The sequence below is a fragment of the Callorhinus ursinus genome, unplaced genomic scaffold, assembly GCF_003265705.2.
Source record: "Callorhinus ursinus isolate GAN/ISIS: 27379988/994484 unplaced genomic scaffold, GSC_fseal_2.0 scaffold27, whole genome shotgun sequence".
Classification (NCBI taxonomy): Eukaryota; Metazoa; Chordata; class Mammalia; order Carnivora; family Otariidae; genus Callorhinus; species Callorhinus ursinus.
This window is the reverse complement of record NW_027397089.1, coordinates 237,869-243,868: the sequence shown is the minus strand read 5'-3', so window position 1 is coordinate 243,868 and position 6,000 is coordinate 237,869. Positions and strand designations below refer to the sequence as shown.

Sequence of the window (6,000 nt, the reverse complement as noted above, 5' to 3'; positions counted from 1 at the left end):
TGTGTGTGTGTGTGTGTGTGTGTGTGTGTGTGTGTGTGTGTGTGTAAGGCCTAACAATAAAAAAACCTGACTTAGCTTTTATAGCTAGCAGAAATTCTGTTTCTCTTTCATCTCTACTTCTTATTCTTGCCAGAGATTTCTACTTGGAATATGGGGAAATGTGTGTTTTTGTCCTATATCCCTTGTTACTTACTTTTTTAGTATTCCTTTTTTTAACCTTGTGTCTAGAGACCTTGTTGTAATATCCCCAAAGGATGCAATACATTTTGATGATAAAATCCCACTCCTGATGTTTATATTAATTTATTATTATATTGTATTTATTTTTAGTGAGATCTATCTTTCAGTTGCAACACTGTATATAAATGTCCTCTCTCATTCTCTTCTGTTTATTCTTCACATAAGAAAAATAAAGGCCATAATTCCTTGAGGCCTTATCCAACTTTCTTTTAAGCAATGCAATCTCCTTTCAAAACGATTCTTTAGTACCTCAATATTGTTTTCTATGGTGAATATAGCACAAGATTTTTTGGTTAATCTGTCAATTATTCAACAGTTGGATTGAGTCACAGAAACTTGTCAGTAAGAGACTGACACAGTTTAATATGCTTGCTGTTCTAGTCTTTTATTCCCCCTGCAAACCTTTCATCTGAACAGAATTTGGAGCAAATACTGCAAGGAATGGAGCTAATCTTAGTTGCTCATACCATCTTCCCAGTGGGTAGGGGGTGATCAATAATATTTACTGAATGAGAAAATAAAGGGATGAACTGATGTGCCTTTTAAAGAAGATGTTTGCCTCGACTCTGATTACATCAGAAGTTTTATTCTGTTTTCTATCAAAATTTTCCCTTTCTGATTCTTTCCTTTTGGAATTGACCTGAGCTGTTTTCTATATCTTGTTGTGATACTTTCAGGTCTATTTACCCTAGTTTGGCTCTAGTTTTGGGTTGTCCCATAATTGATAATGGAAAGCTTAATACAATACATGAAATTCAAGACAGAGGAACAGTCAAGACAGGGATAGTCTAGTTGGCTGTCCTCCAAGAGGCCTTCTCCCAGAGTGCATGGCAAACCTGGCACAGTCCCATGTGACCCTGGACTTGAGGGCCCAGATACTTGCCCCCTATAGTCAACACATTCTCACTGAACGTGTTCAAGGACATTCACGTAAATCAAACTCACCATTCCTTCCAAGTAGTTTAAAACAAAAATGTTAATGTACTGATTTAGAGTAATAAATATAACTGGTGTATGGACCAGAATACGCATATCATCCTGCATAGTGCATTTCTTTCCTGTAATAATAACAACCACCATAATAATAACTCAGGTTTTTTGAGAGAACTACAGGGAAGTCAACGTAATACTAACTGCTCGATGAGCATGAAATCAGAAAAGTGACTAGGTGATTTAAATGTTTAGAAGCAATAGGCTACCTAGTTAAGGTGTTTTCCCCTTCAACACAAATTCAAAACTTTCTTTCTTCCAATTTCCAGCTCCATTATCTCCCTGATCCTTCATGCTCACAAATGATCTCACTCACCTCCTACTTTTGTAGTAGAACTCTGATTTCCTGTTACTCCACCTACACACTTAACCTGTTTCCACCGGTACCCCTTCTTCCTTCCTTTAGGTTACTTCAAAACCTTCCTAAGGTTAATTCCAACCCTGTTATTTATATTCTAGGTCACATGCCCATGGGGCCTCCACTTGGAGTTCATTCAATAGATTATCTCCTCAGCCTTTTTCTCTAACTTGCTGTATCGTAAGATAATACAAAGTACAGTACTCTTTGATGCCACCCCAATACCATCTCCAGGATATATGCTCTCTTGGCCAGAGTTGAATGTTGAGTTGAATTCACTGACTCTTGGCCCCTGTGGTCTGGCTTAAGCCCACACCACTTTCCTGGAATAGCTCTTGGCAGGGGAACCACCAATCTCCCTGCTGCGAATGTGAACACGTGGCAGCACACTTGTCCATTGTCTCCCTGGTCTCTCATTCATTGTTCTCCATATGCGTTCCTCCTAACTCTTTGGCTACTCTTTATCATCTTTTTTGGACACGTCCTTTCTTGTCCCAAGTGTTCTTTTGCTTCCCTATAGCATTTTTTTTTTCTCTGAAAGATTTCATTTTTTGCTCTGGGTCATTTATTATTTTTAAGTCGGAAGGAAACCTATCTATAGCCCACATTTTCCTCTTAGCTCTTGACCTGTAGGTATAACCGCTTACTACTTGTATGTTATTGCAGATATGTAACATCTATGATTCTAAAATTGAACTTGTTCCTTGCCCCCCTACCCCCACCCCCCGGGCCTTGCTCCATCTCTGGTGGTTGTTGGCTTGATAAATGGCACTGCCCTCGCTTAATTGGTAAATTTCATATTTCCTCTTTTGTACCTTCACATCAAATTAATAGCCAAATCCAATCTATTCTGTGACCAAAATTTCTTTCAAATCCATTAAATCCATTATCCATCAAATCCGTCCTTACTGCCATGGCCTCATTCAGGCTACCATCATCTCTTTCCTTGATTCCTTCACAACTCTCCAGACAATCTTTTTTCCTCCAGTTTTGATCTTTAGATCTCTTTTCCACCCTAAAAGAATACCCCTGCCATAGTGATCACTTGAAAGCACAAATCTTTGTACATTGCTATTTTAAGCAAAACTCTGCAGTACCCACTCTGTTGTTCTTGGGTGAAATCCAAAGTCCCTGACTTACAAGGCCCTTCCTGATGCGGCCTTGGCTCACCTTCCCGGCTTTATCTTCTACCTCTCTTGCAATTATGCTGTAATTCAACTATTAGATCTGCCTTGAGGACTGGAAGGCTTATTCTGCCAGCTACTGGGACTATGGTTAGCAGATGGCCCTCGGCTGTTTTCCCTTCTCAGAATTATCTTAGCTGAAGAGAATTCTTTCACACAAGGTTAGCACTCTCCATTCCCAAATTGCTTCTATCCAATGACTGGTCTGCATGGAGTAATAAAGACCCAGTGCCATTATCTCAACTCAGAAACACCCTGAGGACCACCTCAGCTTCAGAGCTCTTAGTGGGTTTGGCCTTCTCTCATCTTACTTTTCTTTTTTTTTTTTTTAAAACCTGTTGTGATTCTTTTTTTTTTTTTTTTAAGATTTTATTTATTTATTAGAGATAGAGTGAGAGAGAAACAGCATGAGAGGGGAGAGAGTCAGAGGGAGAAGCAGGCTCCCCACTGAGCTGGGAGCCCGATGTGGGACTTGATCCCAGGACTCCGGGATCATGACCTGAGCCGAAGGCAGTCGCTTAACCAACTGAGCCACCCAGGCGCCCTCTCATCTTACTTTTCTATCCAAAAAGTTTCCCTTTTTAATGTATTCTTATAGTAACCTATACATCCCTCATTACAATACTTACCACCCAGTGCTGTGACATCCCTAGACTGTAAACTCTATACTTACTTTTATATCCTAGTGCCTATATAACAGACACTCAGTAAACAACTGTTGAATTCATTCATTCATTCATTCATTCATTCATTCATCTTGGTAATAGGGTACCTTCATCAGAGGGTCCAAAATCCAGTGGTCAAGACATCCTCTCCAACAGTGCTTTGCTTCACTTTTCTATCAAAATTTATTTAATAATGACTTTTCCTGGATGAGCACTGAAGTTTGCCTGTTTTTTTCTTTATCTGTGTTTTCCTGGTTGACCAGGAAATGCATTTCAGATAAATACATTTGTTTTTTAGATATGTTAATATATTTAATTACGTGTAAATAGTATTGCTAATCTGAGTGCAGTGGTGTCTCTTTGAAATGATCTCAATGTATTATGTTTGGTCTCATCTGCTTTTGTTGATTTTATGCTTCACTTTTTCCCCAAGTTCTTGTGGGAGTTGGGAGCTCCCCTCTATAGATCCCATGTTCTGGCTGCCAGTAACAACATACCTCTGTGGTGGAAGGAACTGTATCAATATTTTTCTCTCTTGGTTCTTTTTCTGGTTTGCAATAAAACAAATACATTTTCCAACTGTTGGTAGCAACTTAATATGTTTTCTTAGCAGGATTTTTACTTGTAAATGCAAAGAAACACTAATTTAGGGGAAAAGGTAACACTGGAATGCAGAGATAATCAGAGGCAAGAATTAGATTCTGAGTCATCTTACGGACTTGCAACATGAAAATTAACACCTCATTAATACCGAAACAATAACTGAAGTTTAATGCCACTTGTAAAACACTTAATGCATTCTCATTCCCAGCTCACTGTGCATACTGCCCTGGGCTTTAGAGCTCACCACTGTGTGCAGAATTGCTTTCCTCTCCGGTGTTACCCAATCCAAAGGGTACTTTTAAGTCTTTCCTGCTCTTGACCTACTGGTAAACACTTCCCCTTCTTACATACTTTCCTCCACTCTCCCTTTCCCTCTCACTCCATCACTGTACCTCCTGGGACACTCCTCCCCTTTCACTCCTCACATTCCAGGGTTCCCTCTCTTCTTCTCCTTGCATGCACGATGATTTCTTCAATCCTCAAACTTCTGCCATGCAGTCTTAGTCCTTCTCTTTCTCCCATTAGAACAATTACTGTGTTGTATTGCTTCACAATTGTGTGAAAATTGGTTTCACTAGACTATGAGTGACTTCAGAGAGTGTGTCTTTTCGGTACCTAATACACAAAGCAGAGCCCAAACTCGGTAGGCATACAATACAGTAATCCTCCTTTCTCTCTCTTATCCCTCACTGGATGGCTAAAACTGCAATAATACCGAACACTATATACAGGCATACCTTGTCTTACTGTGCTTCTCAGATACTTTTTCTTTTTTTAAGATTTTATTTATTTAGTTATGAGAGAGAGCAAGGGAGCACAAGGAGGGGGAGCTGCACAGGGAGAGGGAAAAGCAGGCTCCCCGCTGAGCAGGGAGCCAGACATGGGGCTCTATCCCGGACCCCAAAATCATGACCTGAGCCGAAGTAGATGCTTAACTGACTGAGCCATGCAGGCACCTTTTTTTTAATTGAAGGTTTGTGGCAACCCTGCAAAGAGCAAGTCTATCAGCATCAGTTTTCCAACATTTGTTCACTTCAGTCTCCATGTCATATTTTGATAATTCTCCAACATTTCAAACTTTTTCATTATTATTACATTTGTTATGGTGATCTGTGATTATGACTTGCTGAAAGCTCAGATGATGGTAAACACATTTTATTTGTTTGTTTATTTATTTATTTTTGAGAGAGAGAAAGAGAGAGAGAGAGAGTATCTTAAGTAGGTTCTATACCCAGCATGGAGCCCAACATGGGACTCACTCTCATAACCCTGAGATCATGACCTGAGCTGAAATCAAGAGCTGGATGCTTAACCAACTGAGCCACCCAGACACCCTGATGGTAAATATATTTTAGCAATAAAGTATTTTTTAATTAAGGTATGTACGTATTTTTAGACATTATGCTATTGCACTTACTAGATGGCAGTATATTATGAACATAAGTTTTATATGCACTGGGAAACAAACAATTTAATTTGACTCACTTTATTGCAATATTCACTTTATTGTGGTGGTCTGGACTGAACCTGAAATATCTCTGAGGTATGCCTGTATAATGTGTTTTTTATACATACATACCTACGATAAAGTTTAATTTATAAATTGGGTGCAGTAAGAGATTAGCATAATAACTATAATAAAATAGAACGGTTATAACAATATACTGTAATAAAAGTCATGTGAATGTGGTCTCTCTCAAAATATCTTATTGTACTGTACTCACCTGTCTTCTTGTGCTTATGTCAGAGGATAAGATGCCCACGGACTAGATGAAGTGCGGTGAAAGGTGCAGGCATGTGACGTAGCATTAGGCTGCTATTGACCATCCCATGATTCGTCAGAAGGACGATCATCTGCTTCCCGTCCGCAGTTGACCACAGGTAACTGAAACTGTAGAAAGCAAAACTGCAGATAGAGGGGGACTACTGTAATTGTTGATTAATGACTGAATATCCTGAA

The 6,000-nt window shown here is 39.3% G+C and overlaps 1 long non-coding RNA gene across 1 annotated transcript in view; it reads right to left on the bottom strand.

Moving 5' to 3' along the window:
• Positions 1 to 6,000, bottom strand: part of LOC112829873 (uncharacterized) — a 95,902-nt gene that overhangs the window by 84,837 nt on the left and 5,065 nt on the right. Inside the window, exon 3 of the long non-coding RNA XR_012373911.1 lies at positions 5,765 to 5,946. This is a non-coding gene — a long non-coding RNA (uncharacterized lncRNA). The remainder of the gene's footprint in view (positions 1 to 5,764; positions 5,947 to 6,000) is intronic.